The sequence below is a fragment of the Rhinolophus sinicus genome, linkage group LG05, assembly GCF_036562045.2.
Source record: "Rhinolophus sinicus isolate RSC01 linkage group LG05, ASM3656204v1, whole genome shotgun sequence".
Classification (NCBI taxonomy): Eukaryota; Metazoa; Chordata; class Mammalia; order Chiroptera; family Rhinolophidae; genus Rhinolophus; species Rhinolophus sinicus.
The window spans coordinates 13,072,895-13,092,498 of NC_133755.1; the positions used below are offsets into that span (position 1 = coordinate 13,072,895).

The 19,604-nt window shown below is 48.3% G+C and overlaps 1 long non-coding RNA gene across 1 annotated transcript in view; it reads left to right on the forward strand.

Moving 5' to 3' along the window:
• The window catches only part of LOC141571510 (uncharacterized), a 104,494-nt gene that overhangs the window by 77,506 nt on the left and 7,384 nt on the right, over positions 1–19,604 (forward strand). The gene's annotated exons all lie outside the window — the stretch shown is intronic.

The following is a 19,604-nucleotide window of genomic DNA, read 5'->3' on the forward strand; positions in this document are numbered from 1 at the left end:
GAAAGGCTGTACTTGGTGTCACCTTCCACCGCCATTACGATCTACCGTGTTCCACTTGCCTGGTTTCCTTCCTTCACTGTGAAGTGTGGGTACATCTGCAGGCCATGTCTCTGCCATGTACTTCCTAGCAGTTCTCCTTATCAAACCTTTGCCAAGCCATCTTATGGAGAAGAATTTGTATGACCTTCCATTCCACTGAGGAAAAAAACAAGTGGCTTAGTCCCGCTCCCTTCCAACCAACCCCCGATGTGCTTTTTAACTGAGGGCAAAAATCTGTTATTCATAAAGAAAAACAAAGGATGATAAATTATAGAACCTTGTAAAATATATTAACATGAATCCACACTTTTCTTCTGGGTAATTGAATTTAGAGTGACATCGGCCAGACTCTGCTGCTTATGCAGGAATGCCAGTCTCCCTGGGTTGTGTTTCATTCTTTTAGTGTGATCCCACGAAGGAGTAGTTAAGTCCGAGGGCCTCCATTGTCTCTAGGCCAGCACGTGTTGTAATCTTGTCCACAATTTCATGACTCGCTCTGAATTAGGAGCTTCATTAAAATGATATGTCTCTCTCCGTGCTGTAAGTGACAAGTGACCTTCTAAGCAAATGCGGCCTCATTAGATGACAGGAAAGAATTAAATGTCAGGAGGCAGGATGGTAAGGTTTTGATATTTATGAAGGTCAAATGAAGGGTGAGTAATGTAACAGAGTATCCCACTTAAAGTCAGGCCAGTGTTCCCAGGAACTACTGTGGGGGCTACTCTTTGGTGCTGTAGGAAATGGGTCTTCTGTCGACTTTGCTGGCATTGCAAGATTGTGGGCTATCCATGTTGCATGAAGCCACTGCCATATTTTAATTATAATTGGAAGCCTGGTTGGGAAGAAACTGGAAAATGTCCAGAAATAACTTGTTTCTGCCAACTGTCATAATCTTCCACTCCAACCAATTATTCACTTGGCTAGTTGGAGTTTTGCCAAAGAAGAGGTCTCAGGAGACAGGCAGCTTTGCTCATCTGCGAATCCCTGTGATCTGGCTCTGCTGGCCTTCCTGTCTTTGCAGACCTTGTCTTTATCTCTTAGAGTAAGAGAAGTCTGGTTTCCAAAGCCACGCTCAGTGCAGCTCATCGGCTTGGCACTGCTCAGTGGGGTGAGGAAGGCACTTACGGCTGTAAGAGGTGGCATCCTGAGGTCAGCGTGACCCTGAGATCTGGAGGCAGGTGGAGCAGGAGACAGTTGGTGGGGGGTGGAGATGCTGCGACTCACTGGGGTGGTCCATTCCAGGTCCAAGAAGTTTGTCTCCTTGGGTTCTCAGCATCTCAGGGATTCAGGGCCACCTTGTAGGAGTAGGTTTGGCACAAGAGTACCCAGTCAAAGGAATAAACAGTGGACACGTTTTAGCCTGTGTTCCATTTCCCAAGCTTTGATGCCAGACTGCATCCACTTGGGGGAGGGCTCGGCAAACAATAGCCTGTGAGTCAAGTCAGGTCCACTGCCTGGTTTTATAAACAAGAATGTTTTGGAACACTGCCACACCCATTTGTTGATGTGTCATCTGTGGTAGCTTTTGTGTGACAGTGGAAGAGCTGAGTAGTTGTGACAGAGACCTTATAGCCTGCAAATCCTAAAATATTTACCATCTGGCCCTTGATAGAGAAAGTTTGCAGACCACTGATGTAGAGGTGAGGCACCTTTTTCTAATTTGCAGACGGCTCTGTCTGCCAAACCAAAGTTGCATCTGAAAGATAGGGGCTGTCTTTTTCTAATTTGCACAAAGGTGCCTTATAGGCTAGCAAGGAGCAGATCCCATCATGCCTCTGAGAGTGGGAGCTTGGAGGAGCCACGGCTTACACACGGCGCCTCACCCCAGTCCGCTGCAGGCTATTGGTGGCCTCCAGAGCTGGGCTGGGAGTAGAACACCACAGACTTATTGCTCTGAGAGGCTGTTTGGGGAGTATGGGGCTGGTTGTAGCAGCTCCCAGAGGTAAAACAAATGCTTTCCTTGTTCTTTTTCCAAATAACCGTAAAAGAGAAGGTTTGTTTTTAGATCTTTGTTGCTGGCCACTCCATAAAGAAACGCAAACCCTCTCATGAGTTATCATCAACCACTTGTTTACACAGCAGGGCTGATTGACACGGTTTATTTTTCTGTGGTTTTTATTCTAATCTAAAGTGAAACATGAACTAGAGAATTCATGGAGTTCCCTTCACCTTTTGCAGCCCAGAACCTGCAAAGGAGGTGACTTGTTTTCACTTGTGTGGATATTATATTCCCCACATGGATCTGGTCTCACCCCGTGAAAGATTTTCAGCTATACCTGAAAACCTGCAGGGTCCCTTGTCCTCCCCAGGGAATCTATGGGCAAAGCAGGACCAATGATTGGTAGCACATAAGGCTGGAGGGGAACTCAGAGTTGTCTTATCTTTTGTCACCTCTGGAGTCCCTTCACTGAGCATGTGGGAATCAGCCCCCGTGAGACCCAGCAATTTTCCCAAGGCCTCACAGGACTGCGTGGTGTCTTCTCTGGTCAACCACCAGGGGGCAGGATTTGGGGTTGAGGCAGAGGCCCCTCATGGCAGGAAAGCGTGTCCATGGTGGTCCAGATCCCAGGGAACGAGGGCCTGGTGGGAACGGTCATGTCAACAATTTCAGCATGTCCAATATGCGATTGCTCGCAAAACTCTTGTCATTCCTGATCGCATACTCCTCCCCACCCTGCTGGGCGGCTGACACCATTTCCCCACATCCATTAGCTGTTATGTAGAGTTTGGACATAATCTCAAAAAAACCTGGCTATGATAAATACATCTGGTGGTCTGCACAGGTTAAAGGGACAATACAATGGGTGCTTTTTACTTTTTTTTTGATAAAAGCAAACCAATAACAAACAAACGAACAAACAAAAAACCTCTGTCCTTGTCAACCGTGCAACAGGTCTACTTTTTAAAAGTTGGCTACACAAGATGAGAATGAAAGTGGCCAGGATAAAGGAAAGGTCATGAGGACAGAGCTGAGGGCTCTGAGGTGGGGGCAGCGAGAATCAGGGACGAGGAGGCCGCCCCGCGATGAGAATGCCACAGGCGGCACATCGTGTGGGACACAGAGCCGGAGCTGCCAGGCTCCGCTCTGCTCTGGAGGAGAGAGACTGCAAGATGGGCAGGATCCCGATCCCCTCGGGCCACTTCTAGGGGCCACAGCCACTCCTGCCAGATCCCAACGAGACGTGCGCCTCAGTTCCCTTCTGTCTGGCCTTGTGCTTCCGGCCTAGTGGAGGTTGTGGGAGCCCTAGAATTTGCTCTGGGTGTTTTATACAGGACACATGCAACCCCAAGTTCTGTTTGGAGCCTGTCACCCTCATGGCTGCATGCCATACTGATCCCCTGCCCCCGTATCTGCTCACACATCCCCATACGTACACACGTGGCATTACTCAGTATATCCGGCCTCTCAGTATTGGCTATGGAATCTTCTGCGGGAAGGTGGTTGGCTCTGTTTCACTTAACATCTTCCTTATAAGAAGGACACACCAAATAGCCTTACTCAGCAAGTGAATTAACTCCTCCAAAGTAAGCTGGGGTGCAGCAATGCTCTTACGAATGCTGGGCTCAGTATGTATGTGTACTTGTGTATGTGGGCATGTGTACATGTGTGTGACCTCCCAGTGACAGCTTTGTTGGCCCTCTCTGTCTTCACTGAGGGCACGTGTATGCAACGAGCAGCATGAGACATTTCAACTGAAATGAGGCAAGGGGTGAGGTCTGGGAGACAGTGGGAACGTTGGGACATGTCCCCGAAGCTATCTCTTGTTCTATGAGTCTCAGGTTTGGGAAAGACTCTCCTTTATTTGGGGAGGTTTGGCTAAGCTGCTTCCCTGCCCAGTGACAGGGGAAGGATTTGATGGTCTGTAAAGGTCTAGAAGAGAACAGCTAAAGTCCTTTACACACAGGCTGTCCATGGAATCAACAATGAGAGGAAAGCAAGCCCTGTCCTAAGCAGCTCAGGCCCAGACTGCCAGTCAGAAGCAGTTCTGGAAGGAAGCTTTGCCTTTGCGAGGAGAGTGGTTGATTGTGCCCTGAGCAGCCCTTCCCTGTGCCTCTCCCTCTCCCTGGGAGGTGGGTGAACCATCTGACTTTGGTGGAGGTTACTTTAGTCCGGGATCCAAAGCCCCAGAGCTGCAGTTTCTAGAGTCCAACAGACAGGATTGTAATTCTGTTGCTTCTTCTAAGGAAAGAACCCAGTCCTTGGGTTGTATCAGCTGGAAGAAGGAGTCATTTCTGCTGAAGTCAGAGCCAGGCCTTCTGAGGGTGCCGCCGGGTGCTGGGAGAGCCAGGTGTGAGCACTGGTGCATGATGGGAGAGATCGAAATGAACTGCAACGTTTCAGAGGGCGTGCAAAGGTTTCTTAGGTACTGGAGTTCTGCGCCATGGAGATTAGGTTAGCCGTGCAAAGCACAGATGTTCACGTGAATCCAAATCTTATCCTGAGTCAGACAGTTTTGCACAATAAACTTGTCCATTCCTCCCTCTGCACACATGCTGCTGACTTCCCCATGTTTCCATTCCTCCAAAATGCAGTTTCGCACATTCCCATGCCCCCAGCACGGCTTCTTCAACCTCCCACCCTCCCCAGGCCTCTTCTTCTTTGGGCAATCATCCCTGCGCCTCCCAAGTCAGAACCCTCACCCTCTGAGAGTCTGGAGGGTCTGTCTTTGCCAGGTCGATGGCCAGCAAGGGAAATAGCCCAGCTTTGCTTCCAGACTTTTCCTACAGACGATCTCCTCTCTCCTAAGGAACCATAATCTGTAATGTCGGCCAGTTTTAGGGAAAAAGAGATTTATACCCAAGAGCTTAACCAGGGATGTTGGGGCCGACGAAAGTGAGGCCGTGTACGATCGAGATGCCTTATCAGGAGGGTGACAATGACTGTGGCCACTGTGTGCCCACCGTGTGGTGTGATGCAGGCCCCAGGTGCTTGATGGATGAGTCTCTGCTCTTCCCAACTTCCCAGGGCCTTCTATCTTGCCATGAGTGGAATGGAATGTTTTAGGTCCCAGGGCTACATCTTTGTTAAAATCATTAGCATTTTAAATAAATGATTTATGCCAACAACACTTCATCTGTTCCCTTAAATGACCTGAGGCCATGACCACAGTCGCTTTTTACTTCTGCTTCCCTTTGGCCTCTGAGATTTTTGGGGGCTGGAAAGAGTTTCCTGACACTTAGGGGCTTTTGAGCACCAATTACAAATCAAGAAGGGAAGTTTTGGAGGGATGGTGCATCTATGTCCCCAGGGACCATATGAACAGTTTTTAATTTTTGATACTTAGATTGCATTTCCTTGTGCTATTGAATATCATCAAACAGTTTTGAGAACAAGAGAGCAAGAGCAAGAGCATATCAGTCTCTCTCCACTTAATGTGAAGTTTTCCCTTCTTTCTTTGGTTTCAGTGTCTGCTGCCTCTGAGTAATCAAGAGACATCTGACTGATAAAAAATATTTCTCCCCAGAGCCCAGAAGCATGAGTTCAAGGATGGCCTTTGCCAAGAGTCCATAATTGCATAATGGCTGACATGTGTGACAAGCACTTAGTGGTCTCACTGACAGAAGACCCCCCCAACCCCCCATCGGTCCAAGGAAGATGGAAAAGACTTAATGTGACCAACACTCACTTGGATCCTCATTCAGAGTATGGGAGGCACCAGGACGTATGGCCTGGAGAAAGGATGCTTTGGGGGGACTAGTCACGGTCGTCAAATTGCTCTAAGGGAAGAAGGACAGGAAATAGACTGTGTGACCCCAGAGTGCAGGGGTAGGACTTACAAGATGGGAGACTTGCAAAGGGGCAAATCTGAGGCCAACAGAAGGCAGGACTTTCTAACAAGCAAAAAGCAGTGTTGCCTCCAGTCCTGGGGAAAAACAGGAGAGGGCAGGGGAATACTCACCAGCAATGTTGCTAAAGAGTGTTCCTATAATGCATGAGACCTGAGAAGCCAAATGCACAATAAGAGCATGCAATCTGGTGGTCCTAATAAAATCACCCAAAACAAAACAAAATCCCAAACAAACCAAAACCCAAGCCACAGTAAAGACATGGTCTTAAAAAATGCTGAAATTGCTCATCTGTAGTGCAAAAATCATAAAACGGGAGGATGGAGGAAAGAATGGTATAAACTTAGAACTTTACAAGACATTTGGTTATCATGTATCTTATAAAAGAAGTGATGGTGGTTCATCCAAAGTTAGAGTGAAACCAGCCATCTTGGTCAGCACTTGATCCTCTTCTTCAGCTCAGAAAAGAATAGCCCCTCCTCGGACAAGGTCAAGCCAGTCCTGATGTGTTTAGGGGAAGGGTCCACAGGGCAGGTCCCTCTGGCAGAGGAAGATGGCTGGCTCAGCGTCCCTCCAAATCTACTATCCATGCACAGCCCATTCCCGATAAGTAGGATGGCAGCCAGGCAAAAGAAGGCCGCCCAGCGCCTCATTGCATGGCAAACCTCAAAGGCCTGCCTGATGTCCTCCATCACCTCATCCCACCCCCACCACATGTCCCCTCATCTCTGAGATAGTGCTGGTTGCTGGGTTGCAGTCCCACCCTTTTGCTGCTGCACAAAGGGCACACTCAGGCACCCCCACAATAAAAGCAACTCGAAGGAAGACCAGCTGTACTTATAAACAAATATCCCAAGCACATTAATCTGCTAAAGATTTTTATGAGGGGAAGCATAAAATTTCAAATAAAGGGCTAATGGGAAATATGTCCAAAATGTTGGAACTGGTGATGCTCTACAGTAGGGAACTGCCCGGATAGATCCATAAAACAAAATGTAACTAACAACTGATTCGGTTTTAAGACCCCAGCCCGCTCACTCCCACACCTAAGTTGTATATTTTATCTGAAGGGCTGTTTCATGTTCCAGAATCAGCTCTGTTTGCAAGTGAGCTGTCACAATTTTATGGCCTCGACTTTAAAGAGCAGGACATTTCTTTCCCGGAGAAGAAGGCTAATAGGAGGTAAAATGCAGGGATTATGGGCTCTCCCACAATCCAGGCTAGCAGATGCTCCTCTCTTCTGTAATCAAAATGAATGTTTTCTTTGGACCCAGCTTGGAAGGCCCCTTAAAACATCCCAGGAACAGGAGACATGTGCCAGGCCAGATAACAGATTGGAAGCAGACGGTGAGGAGAGCAGGTGTGCAGCTCTTTGGGGTACCTGCTCCTGTTCCCCTCCAGGACAGGGAATTTAAGAAATGACAAGGTGATTTTCCTTTTTTAAATGAAAAATGGGAGATGGCATATGGTTAGCATTGCTCCCTGCCCTGCCCTTCACCTCCGTGAACCATCTGCTTTCTTCCCCCTGCAGGAGCTGTGTGGAGCTCTGCTTTGCATTCTTTTCCGCTTTACTTTGTGCCAGGCCACTCTGGGCCGCAGGGGAGGACACCCCTAAATAAGAACCTTTGGAGCAGTGGGCAGAGCTTGGATTGGGGAATTAGAACGGGTTCAAATCCCTACTCAGTCACTTAACAGCATTGTGGGACCTCAGGCAAGTCACTCACTTCCTATTTTCTCATTGGGAAAAAAAGGGAAAAAAAAAGACACCATCACAGGTGCATTGTGGGCACTACATGGTGGCCCCAGTGAAAGCGCTTGTTTGAGCAGGGTCCGACTGCCAGGCGTCACAGTTAACTATTGATCATGAACAAATACTTTCCCCTACCCTGAGCTCCAGTTTTTTCTCACCTGTAAAATGCAGATAATAACCCCTTCCAGGGTTGTTGAGAAGTTTAGAGGAAATATGCACAGAAGTGCTTAGCAGAGTACCTGCCACACAGCAGGCACTCAAGGCATCTTTACTACCATTGCTAGTATTTAAGCAGGGATCATGCCACTTGGCAGACAGTCTAACTCAATCAAAAGTCCAAGAAAAGCAAAACTAGCCTGGCATATCCTGTTCCCCTTGCTTATCCTCTTGTTTAATTTCAATTTCAGCCCATCTCTGGTCCTTGATTGCTTCTCACTCTCAGACCAGCCCGTACACTTGGAGCCTATCCTGTGCGCTTGCTTTGCCAAGCTGGTGACGTTCAATACTGTCTAGGGATTTGGTTTGGAAACCACCCCAACCCCACCCCACAACCCACCTCACCATGCTGTTTCAGCTGCTGGATGTCTTAGACAGGACTTCCTGTGCTGACTCTCGCCCCTGCATCCCAAACACCAGCTCTGGGCTGCCCCACCTCCCTCAGGTGGGTCAGCTTCAACCCCCATGAGAAGAATTGTGGGTGCGGAATTAGTTCATCCTAGATCTTTCCCTTCCAATCGTGCTTTGGGGGGCCAAACACTACCTTCATCACCTGCTGTACTCACTCCAGTGTGACAGCAAAACAGAATAAAATAAACACAAAACAAACACACTTGCTAACAGCAATGGCAAGAAAGGCTGCATTGCAGATAGTGTCAGTGGTGTCAAGTGTATGCCACAGTCCCAGGATATGGTCTTGGTGGGTCACCCCTCCTCTAGGCTGAAATCATCTCATCTCATCCTCTCCCACACGGCCTGCCTCATGCTGCCTGTGTGGCTCTTCCGTTTTTCTTGATTTTCTTTGGTGCCATCTCCCAAGTGAGACTGCATTTGTGGAAGATGGATACCATGGCTGTAAACAACTTGTTCCCCCATATCTCCCATCACGGGGCAGAACCTTAATAAAGACTAAAATAAAGGAGCCCACGCCACATGGACAGGCCATGCTGGAGGTGTTCAGTTGAGGTCCCAGTTTCTTCAAGAGCTAGACGTGTGAGGGAGGAAGCCTCAGGACTTCCTCTCCAGCCGCTGGCCAGCCACCATCGGGTAAGGGGCCTGGATGAGAACCAGAGAGCTGAGCCCAGCAACCCCTGGAAACACGAGAAATAATAATAATTAATAATAAATAAGAATAATAAATACTGTTCATGATTTAATGCCATTGGGTGGGGGTGACTTGTTAAGCAGAAATATTGGTACTGAGATCACTGACCACTTACGTCTCTTTTGGCTCTTGGTATGGTCATGAGAGCCATAAGCTATGCCCCTTGGAGAGGCTGAAAGCGCCACCACCAGCTCGTGGTGGACGGTGGCTCCAGGCGGCAGCACAATCCTGCCTGACCTGCAGGATAGACCTCAGGACTGCCAGGGACCTTGGGCTGTGGGATTCCTCTGGCTGGACCCTTTGCCTGGGGAGCTGTTGGCGGCCTGGCCCTTGGGAATTGATCCACCCTTCCTTCTCCAGCAGAGCTGGGAAGACATCCAGGGCCAGCTGTATGCTTTGGAAAGCTACTTCTCTGGAGCCTCGGCTCTCTCTCCTGGGCAGAAGTATAAGATTAACCTCCAGTTTTACACCCTGAAACTCCAAGTACCATACAAGGTTCAGTGTTTTTCAGGTGCAAGTTCTTTATTTGGCTTTTAGCAAGATGAGTACAATAACAAACTCAAATATGCGGGTCCTTAGGGGGCAAATCTGGGAACCACAAGAGTAAAGGGGTTTCCAGTTACCCTCTGGCTTGCGCTGAAAGTCCTCACGCTCCCTGAAGAATGGGTGGGAAGGCTCAGGCTACGCAATGTCTGGGAATGGAGACTTGGAAGAGAGGACTGAGGTTCCCCAGAATTACAATACTTGCCTTTAGTGAGCGAGCAGGTGGTCAGACCGAAAGGAAGTGGGGAGGGCTGTAACGAGGGTGTGCGGTAAGCACGGTTCACTCTCTCAGGATGCGTTCTCAGCAGCTGTAATCATCTACTAGCCCTGCTATGGACTGAGTGTGTCCCCCTGAAATCTGTCATTGGAAGCCCTAAATCCCCAATATGTTGGCATTTGTAGATGGAGATAGTCAGGTTTATAGGAGGTCATGTGGGAGCCCGCAGGATAGGTTAGTGCCCTTATAAGAAAAGTAAGAGACCAGAACCCTCTCTTCCTGCCATGTGAGGACCCAGCAATGTGGGGGTCATCTGCAAACCAGAAAGAGGGTTTGACACCAAGTCTTCCCAGACATCAAATCTGCCAGAACCTAGGTCTTGAACTTACCAGCTTCCAGAACTGTGAGATAACTATTTGTTGGTTAAGCCACTCAGTTTATGGTATTTTGTTATTGTAGCCTGCGCTGACTAAGAAAAACCCTAAGAGCCTATTATTCACTTTGTTTTGTGGGCCTGGATGAACCCAAGTCGATTGTCTCCTTCAGCCTGGGCCTCTTACAAGTGAAGACCCCCATGGCTTGGGAACTTGCCCAAGGTCACACAGCTGTGTGGAGTGCCCTCCACTACATGGGTGGCCTGCCACAGCAAGGCCTTGGCTTTCAAATCTGAAAGGCATTGGCTTTTACTGGTCACTGTCCATTTACATTGAGGAAAGTAGAGAACAGAGACAATTATCCAGTGAATCCACCAAGCAAACCCTTTGAGAAAAGAGGGAATTTCTTGGCAGGAATTGCTTCTCTATGGGGATTGGAAATTCCTGATGTGTGCTCAGGATTCCGGGTCACTTTGTAGAGATACAGCCAAAAACATAATTAAGTCTCCTCCTTCCCCCTGTGTAATACAGCCCAGTTCCCTTGCAGCAATTGAATTCACAAGAAGCCCAACTTCAGTGACTCTGCAGACAAACTACTTAAGTTCAAGTGCTGACTGTGCTACTATTAGGCTGTGTGACCTTAGGTAAGCTACTTAACCTCTCTGAACCTCAGTTTTCTCACCTGTAAAGTGAATAATAGTAGTACCTCCCTCATGGGATTGTTGTAAGAACTTTTATTTCACTCTAGTTCTATCTTAGAGAAATTACTGGTTATTACTGGCAGTGCTATTGATTGTCATTATTTTTATCTGAACTTTAGTTTTTATTGTAACGAGGCTTGGGGAGCATATAGCCTGCAGAGGTTACATGATATTGTGTTTCATTTGGGCAGCATTTGGTGATTAATAACAATTTGAATTTGAATGTACTTGAGGGGGTACACACTCTCCACCTTGCCACAATCTTCACCCCTTATATTTCAGACATTTATGCCATTAGCTATGCCCCTTTAGGACCTTGGATTTGTAATTTACAATCTATTAGGAAGATAAATTGGACAGATGAGGACATAGTATTCAAGGATACAAGGCTCTCTGGTAAGGAAGGTGATGTCTGAAGTCAGTGAAGCCATTTTCAGAGTACACCAGGGTATCAATAAGACCACAACCCTTCCTCTTCTCCTGCTGCTGTACCCATGCCTGTGGTACAAGTGATAGATGCCAGAAAAATGTAAAACAGCGACTGCTCATGAATACTTAAATGTATGCACCAATATTTCAATCCTAGTCTGAAGGCTGGGAAAAACCAATGTCCCAGCTCTAGCAGTGGGGTGGGAGGAGTTCCCTCTTACTCAATAAAGCATCAACCTTTCTGTTCTATTCATAAGACCTTCGACTGATTAGACGAGGCCCACCCACACAGGGGAGAGCAATCTGCTTTACTCAGTCCACTGATTCAAATGTTAATATCATCCAGAAACATCCTCACATACACACCCAGAATAATGTTTGGACAAATGTCAGGTACGCCATGAACCAGCAAGTTGATACATAAAATCAGCCTCACACATACGCTCTCAGATGCACTGCCAGTGTGGAGATGTACCAGCCCAGTATTGTGGACAGTGTATGCTGTGTGTCTTCTTCCACAGCCACACTGATTCCTTGGCAGCACTGGCTAGTCCTGCTCCTGAGAAGGGCTGAGCATTGTGACATTTACTGTTTGGGGGCAGTTGTTAGCTCTCGGAGTAGAGCTCTGTGACAGAGGCTTCCCACTGATAAATGGCCCACAGTGAACAATTTCTCTTTGCTGTGGTTTCCTCACAGAATGATTTTCTCCAGATTTTAGTGGGATGGAAGGGCAATTTCAACACCTGTCACAGTAGCTGGGAAGTGGAGGCTGTTCACTTAAAGGCCCTTTGTCTTCCTTCCCAGTTCGGAAACCTACTCAGAGCAGTGGGCATGCATTTCCTTGTCCTCAGACACGTCCATCTCTAATGTAAGAATTTAACAGGCCCAGCCTTTCAGTTGGCAAGATTTTGTCCTCATGTTTGATCTCTCTTTTGTACTTATGTCTCCCGTGTGTTTATATTGGCCTCTGGCTGCTCAAACCCCACCATCTTTTTTTTTAAAAAGTGGCTACTTCTTCTTCTTCTTCTTCTTCTTCTTCTTTTTTTTTTAATTTTATTGGGGAAGGGGAACAGGACTTTATTGGGGAACAGTGTGTACTTCCAGGCCTTTTTTCCAAGTCAAGTTGTCCTTTCAATCTTAGTTGTGGAGGGTGCTGTTCATCTTCAAGTTGTTGTCATTTCAGTCTTAGTTTTGGAGGGCGCAGCTCAGTTCCAGGTCCAGTTGCTGTTGCTAGTTGCAGGGGGCACAGCCCCCCCATCCCTTGCGGGAGTCGAACTGACAAACTTGTAGTTGAGAGGACATGCTCCAACCAACTGAGCCATCTGGCAGCTCAGCTCAAGGTGCCGTGTTCAATCTTAGTTGCAGGGGGCGGAGCCCACCATCCCTTGTGGGACTCGAGGAATTGAACTGGCAACCTTGTGGTTGAGAGCCCACTGGCCCATGTGGAAATCGAACCAGCAGCCTTCGGAGTTAGGAGCATGGAGCTCTAACTGCCTGAGCCACTGGGCCGGCCCCAAACCCCACCATCTTGATGGCCAAAGAGGCCTGCTTCATTCTGGGGTCCAACATTAAGAGGCCCATTTTTTAAAGCACTTTCTTCAAAGGCTCTGTCAGTAATAAAGCTGATTTTGGGGTCCTCATTTGCCTATTCCTGCGTCTATTACAAGTTGGCTTGGAATTGTGGTAGGAAAAGAGATGCTACTGATTAGCTCCCTCAAACTCCAAATGAGTTTTGTAAGGATTAAGGAAGTTAATCTTTTACCTGTGACATGAGTTCCAAATATTTTCTCTAAGCTTTCATTTATCTTTTCATTTGTTGTTTGGTGTTTTTCTTCTTTATATAGAAATACTGTTCAAATTGATCAATGTCATATTTTATAGATACTGAGGTTTTGTGTCATGCTTAAAAAGGCCTTTCCCCTTCTGGATTATAAAATATGTTTTCCTCAGATAGATACCTGCTTTCATTTTTTATTTTTAATCCTTGTGAGGTACTACCTGATATGGCATGATACCAGGAGCTGGATTGGCCTCAAGGAAATGGGACTTTGAGAAGGGGAGAAAGAAGGAGAGAACACAGGGTCCTGTGCCTGATCTTGGGTGGGTGCTGTTTGGTATGCGTGGTCATGGGTCAGATGTAGGTCTCTAGAATTGCCTGAGCACTTAAGCAACCACAGCTGGGAGGAGGAAGAGCTGCAGTAGCCCCTCTTCTGGGGCCCCAAAAGGGGTTTTCTCAGCCCACTCTGTGAGTTGGGTGGCAGCAGGATTGGAGCCCGGATCTCCTAACCACAAGGGCTGGTTTTTTGGATTTACTGGTCCAAGCCCAGCTTGGTTCTGGTTGAACCAGAATGGTCAGGGGACAACAGGCCGAGCTCTGAGGCTGATAGTCCCAGGGTCCCCTCACTCTGAGCCCGCATTGCACGTTCCAGAGGTCTGCTGCTCAGCCTGGGCCTAGCTGAGCTCAGATCCTGCTCTGGATTTCAGGTCTGCTGGGATGACCAGAGAACCAAAGTCTGCAAGCATGGCCTTTGAGAAGAAAGTGGTGATTTGCCTCCTTTTCTCTGACTAAAATCAACAACAGGCTGCAAACGTGGGATCACTTAGAGACCAAAGTCTTTCTGCCTCGGGTACTTGTTACTCTGAGTTCCTTTCACATGTTATAAAGGAACATGCCTTTGGGGGAGCAGGGCCGGCCTCCTGCTTTTCTCTCGTCAGCCCCTCATGACCCAGCAGCCTGAATATTACGCGATGGGCATCTCAGTATCATCCCACCTGTCTACTGGCAGCCCCTCCTTTTCCCCACTAACCCATCCTTGAATAATAAAACCTTCCCTAACTTTTTGTATTTCATAAGCATAATTAAGCACCGAGAAGTTCTTTGGTCCTTCTCTGATTCTTTTTATATGAATTAAGGTGGGTCTGGATGAATGTGACTATGCCTTATTATAGAGGTTTGTGTGTTGTATGGTTAAATTTTATATATTAAATCTTGTACTATCTCTTCTATCAGTGATGTGGTTAATTCTACGTGATCTTTGGTTGCTGTTTCTTCCGAGCTACCTTCCCTTCCTGCTCAGAGAGCCCTGAAAGGCCTCCATTAGAGCTGTCGTAGGTAGTTGCACAGGTTGTACACTGTACAACTTCAAGGGGTTCCATTGATTTTATAGTCTATTGGCTCAAAGGCACCCCTGGACTTGAGGACTCCTTCCATTGTGAAGGCACAATTTACATAGGCAATTCTAATTCCTTCGTATAATTAATGACTCATATGCTATATCCCAGAGCCACATGGAAATGTTTCTTGGGTTACCTGCTGTTTTGGATTATCCATGCTTAACTCTTCCATTAATGTTTGTAGTGGAGAACTGTTCCCACTCTTTTAGTTGAGCTGAATCAAAGGGATAAGAGGAAAATGTCAGATTAAACTGATACACTAAGGTATGAGTGACTAACACACCACCGGAGCCCTGGAGAAATTGGGGAAGGCTATTTCATTTCAGATAAGGAAGATTTCAGTTGGAAAATCACAAGTAGGTGGTCAGAGGGGTAGAACTTTTGTCAGGGTAGGAGAAGGGCTATGTAAGGCCCTTGCTGTCTGCTGTGTCCCTAGGACCGATCCACTCAGCAGCCTACAGGCTGAGCAGAGGCTTTTTGCAGTGGGCGTTTTCAGTATTTTGTCTGTTTGGGAAATTAGCTTGCTTATGTGTCAGTTTCCCACCTCCTGCCTCAGCAGCAAGAGAGGCCTGAGAATTGTTCTTTGTGGCCCTCACTGCTGGGGGTTGCAGATATATGACTTAAAGCCAGCCGACCAAATGCACCCATTCCGAACTGGAGCAGGAGATGCCAAGAAGCAGGTGCCATGTAGAATTCCTCCTGGCAGAGGGGGAAGCACCCAGGGTCCAAGACCAATGTCCAGTGACAGCAGGGATTGAGAAGTGTGTCCAGCCGCAGGGTGGTGGCCTGGTCTGGCACACTCTGCCTTGCCATCCTCAGATCCAGCCTGCTTCCTGTTCCCATGTCTCCATATTTCCTGTGGATTCTGCAAGCTGCCTGGTGTCCTTCCTAAAAATCCCATTTCTGCTCACCAGAGTTGGCTTCTGTTATTCGCAACCCTGAAACCTGAGTGATATCCCGCCTGATCACCAAGGCCTGAAGTCTTAGTGAAGTCAGAGTGGTTCTCCCTGGCAAGCAGTCCTGTGCTGATAAACTATGTCCTTAGGGGGAGAAAACACCCCTGGTTTGTGGCATTTGGCATTTGCTGATTTCCATGGTATAAATATGCCCACCATGGTCGATTTCAAAATGCCAACCTTTAAACATCTGACTAGCAAGATTCCGGAGTATTTAGCAATCGGCTGTCATGAGCCAGGATGGGCCGATTTCGGCACAGCTCTGCTAAGTCTTAGAGCAATGCTGTCAGAGTGTGGCTTTGATGGTCAAGGTGACAGGTTTGGCACACTTGGGCTGGGTGGAAGGTAAGGAGGGCAGTGGTGAGGCGTGGTTGGTCCCTGAACTGGGGCAGAGACTGAGGCACGACCCCCTCTGGCCAGGAAGAGCCCTTTTCCTCTCTAGATAGGGAAGAAGCCTGTCTTGGCTTTTACCCTAAACATTGGCTGACTACTAAATAGGATACTGTGACTTCCTCCAACTGGGCATCAGTTTTTCCAAACAAAAAATGGGGTGTCACTTGCCATGGGAATGCCAGGAAGCTCTTTGTAGTTTTGAGAGTTGAGGTATGTGAGCTCCATAGGGACAATTTAAAACTTCTGGGGCTGTGGCTGAGGGATTGAGTCTCAGGAGAGGCTTCTGGCTTTGCATACTCTGCAGCATCTGCGTGATGCACGCCTGCTGTGTGTGCTGGGCCGGCTGCGTGTATCTGTGTGTGTTGTGTATGATGTGGTGGAACCAAGCCCTGGGGACATCCAGCCCAGGGTGGCTCCAGGCATATGTCTTGGATTACTCGTACTCAGCGGGTGAGCAGACGACAGAATTCTGTTTGAAAGGCTATAAAGAGGATTTGAATGTTTAATGAGTAAAGAATGGACAAAACATGCTACAAGAAATCCACAAAATGTCACTGGCATTGGCTGGCCTGCTCCCTCTGGCATGTGTTGACAGCATTTTGTAAATAGCCTGATTAATCTGTGTCCTCTTGTGACATATAAATTCATAATTTGCATTTAGGTTTTTTCCTGGGACTTAACGTGTTGGCCAGTTGCAGAGAGAAACAGAGGGGACACTGCATGACTTCCTGGCCTCACATCAGAAAAGCCCTGTAAATAGCTCATTGGCCTCCGAGAGCCACTGGTCTCCACACACCAGCAAAGGTTGCCTGACCTACAGGTTCTTGAACACTTGGCGCTTCTGCCCTGCTGGGTCCCAGCCAGCATTATTGCACAGCCTAGAATTAAGGTCGAGTGCGAAACTCCAAAGGTCTTGGGCAATGCCACCTGCCCTACTGGCGGGACTAGGTCCACGCAAGTGCCTGTTCCCTTCACCTGTCAGGGCATTTTCTCACCAATGAGCCCTAAAACGTCTGCATACATACTGGGGTCCTCAGTACCAATGTCCTACATTTACGGACCTTGTTAATCCAAGACTCTATTTTATATTAAGTTTTCCCAAAAAGGGACTGTAGTTCAGCTCACATTTGCTTGTTGCCACCAGATGTTTCTAGCATTCTTGGCTCAGGCCTCCCCTGGCATCTGTCAGATCTTGAAGATAATGGCAGTGTGGTGATGCCCAAAGGGTTAAATGGCCTGTTGTCACCACTTGGCCCCAAACTGCTCTGTGAAGGTTGCTTCTGGAGTCCTCAGTGCCTGAAGCTCCCCCAGGCCCCCAGGGCGCTGCTGCCCTCGTGGGAAGAGCAGTGTCAGACAAAGCTCGGGCACTGTTTGGAAACCAGGTCTCTTTGTCAGCAGACACATCACTTACTGTTTCTCCACCTCTTGCCAGACCCTGTTGCTGAGAACTGTGGGTATCTGCATTGTGTAGGGAGTTAGGAGGGGACCCCTGACCTGTCCCCCTTGTCTGGAAGAAATGGGCAAAATTCCATTTAAGATATAAAGCGGAGAAGGGAAGTCTGTGCTCAAAACATGCCTTTGTGGGGGAGGAAATTTCCCAAATCGTTCTCCTTTCCCCATAAAAAGCCCACTACAGGAATAGTCTAGCCTTTTGCTTAGCCTTGAATCAAGGTGACATCATCCGAAATGACTATTAGTCTGAAGTTAGAGTTTTGAAGGCCTAAAAATAATCCTCTTTCCCCCAAAATAAACATTGCATATTCTCTACCATAGGAGAAGAGGATTATAGACATGGGGTCCTCGGAAGGGAGGCTCCTTGCCTGGAGCCAAGATGATAGGTCAGGACAGGGAGGCCCCAGGGCTCTTGCAGAAGGGCAGGGACAGGACATCACCCAGGAGGTCGTCTTCCATTTGAATGCTTCAAGTGTTTGGTCACAGACCTTGGTGGGAGGGGCGGCAATGTGAGCCCCAGGGATTGCCATCTCTTTAGATTTCTGTGCCACTTGGGACACCCAAAGTCATTGGCTCGATTGTGGCAGGCAATTGCTCATGGTGGTAAGCAGGGTCCTGAAGTTCTTTTTCCCACAGGACCAGAGGGAAGACGGGTCCCACCAGGACAGAAAGACTCCATGCATTTCTGCCATTTGAGCCTTTGTGGATGATTCCCAGCAAAGGTTGGTGCGGAGCCAGGCAAGGAACACAGACTTGGGTGGGATCCGGCTGCTCCTGGATCCTTGAGGCTGCTTGAGAATGACCCGGAAAACCCAGTGAGGGAAGTGGGGAGAGGCTCTCTTCCGCTTCAGGACCAGATCACCACAGAGCCTCAGATAGTTTCCCAGAAGCACATGTTCTTTGGGGGCAGGGAAGATTCAAGGGAAGAGGATTTCCCTTGATCCTGGAGGGCACCTTGCATTTTGATGGGACATTTGACATGGGGACATAGTATAGTGGCAAAAAAAATACCTTGTGAAGTACTTGGCTTTTCCGTTTTTCTTGTAATGACTAAGGAATATGGGTAATAGTGCTCCTTTGTGTGCAGGCTTGGGGCTAGCCGGGGCTTGGGGGCTGTGTAATAGGCAGGGGTCTGAGTCACATATATTATTTGGCAAAACATGACAACACAGAAAAAAAAAAAATCCAGAGATTTTATATATGGAAGGGGCTGCATCCAAAAGTCCCCAATAACAAACTATTGCATCTAAATATCTTGCTTTAGGCTTTGGATTCCCAGCAGCCCGGGGTGAGTCTGGCTGAGAGGCTGCCTCCTAATTGCCCTGTTCACTCGGCCTATTATTACCAGTCAGGTGCCCAGAGCCCCAGCATTCCGACCGCCCACCCCACAACCCCTCCTGCAGGCCTGGCACAGAACAGGTGCTCAGTGATTATTTTCTGGACGGTTTAAAGCTACGTGTCTGCATCTGCCAGGTCAAGCATAGGTGTGAGTACCTGCTGTCTGCCTGACATTTTCCAGCTCTTGGGATTCTGGGCCCCAAACCGCCATCTCTGCTTAGCTTCAGGGAGGGCTGTGTGGAGGAGGGAGCATTTGAGGTGGGCCTTGACGGTTATGTAAGAGCTGAATTCATGCTTCTGTGGGGGCGAGGGAGCAGGGAGCTACTGTATCTGAGCTGCATTTGAGTTTCCAAATAATTTCATGTGTGTTTGACTCGAAAGCACAGGAACCTGTGACTGGTACACAGAGGGGACTCAGTAATTGTGATGAGGACGAAGACAGGCCATACGCCAGCACCCTGGGGCTGTGGGGCCCTGCTCCCTGGGGAGTTCCTTCCAGCAACTCCACTGGAGCCGGAAGGCACAGGTGATTGTGCAGGAGGCCAAAGCCAGGACCTCCCTCAGAAGGCCTGGAACGGGTTGGCATGTGTGCCATGCCACTAGTGCCCATGTCGCCGGCCCTCATGTGGGGATTTGTCACGCGTGGCAGCATGGGGCATCCACAGCCCTGGGGAGAAGGGCCCCAGTGAAAGGGGAGGTTTGACACCCTCCACTCTGATCTGAACACAGGTTTTTAATTTCCCTGTAATTTGCCCTTTATCCCTCCCTCTGGGCTGGCTTCCCTGTCATTTCATTTCCTGCAGTATTCTCATCTTACAGCAGAGGTGAAGAGAGTTGACCTCTTCTTGCCCCAAAGCTGAATAAAATACAGAACAGATTTTTGTGTGAATAAAAATAGGCTTGAATACCACCAGCCCATCACTTCGGCCTCCACTCAGCCCATCTGGCCTTGTTCTCTACCACCCACCAGCCCACAGCACAGGGCCGCAGAGAGGGAGCTGGGTCGGAGCCCGAGGGGAAGGTGGCAGGAAGGAGGTGAGGGGGCAGGACGCTGGTGGCGTTTGGACAACTTTAACCTCTCCCGTGAGGGATGGCTGTGGGGACGGAAACCTCCTCATAGGTTGCCCTTG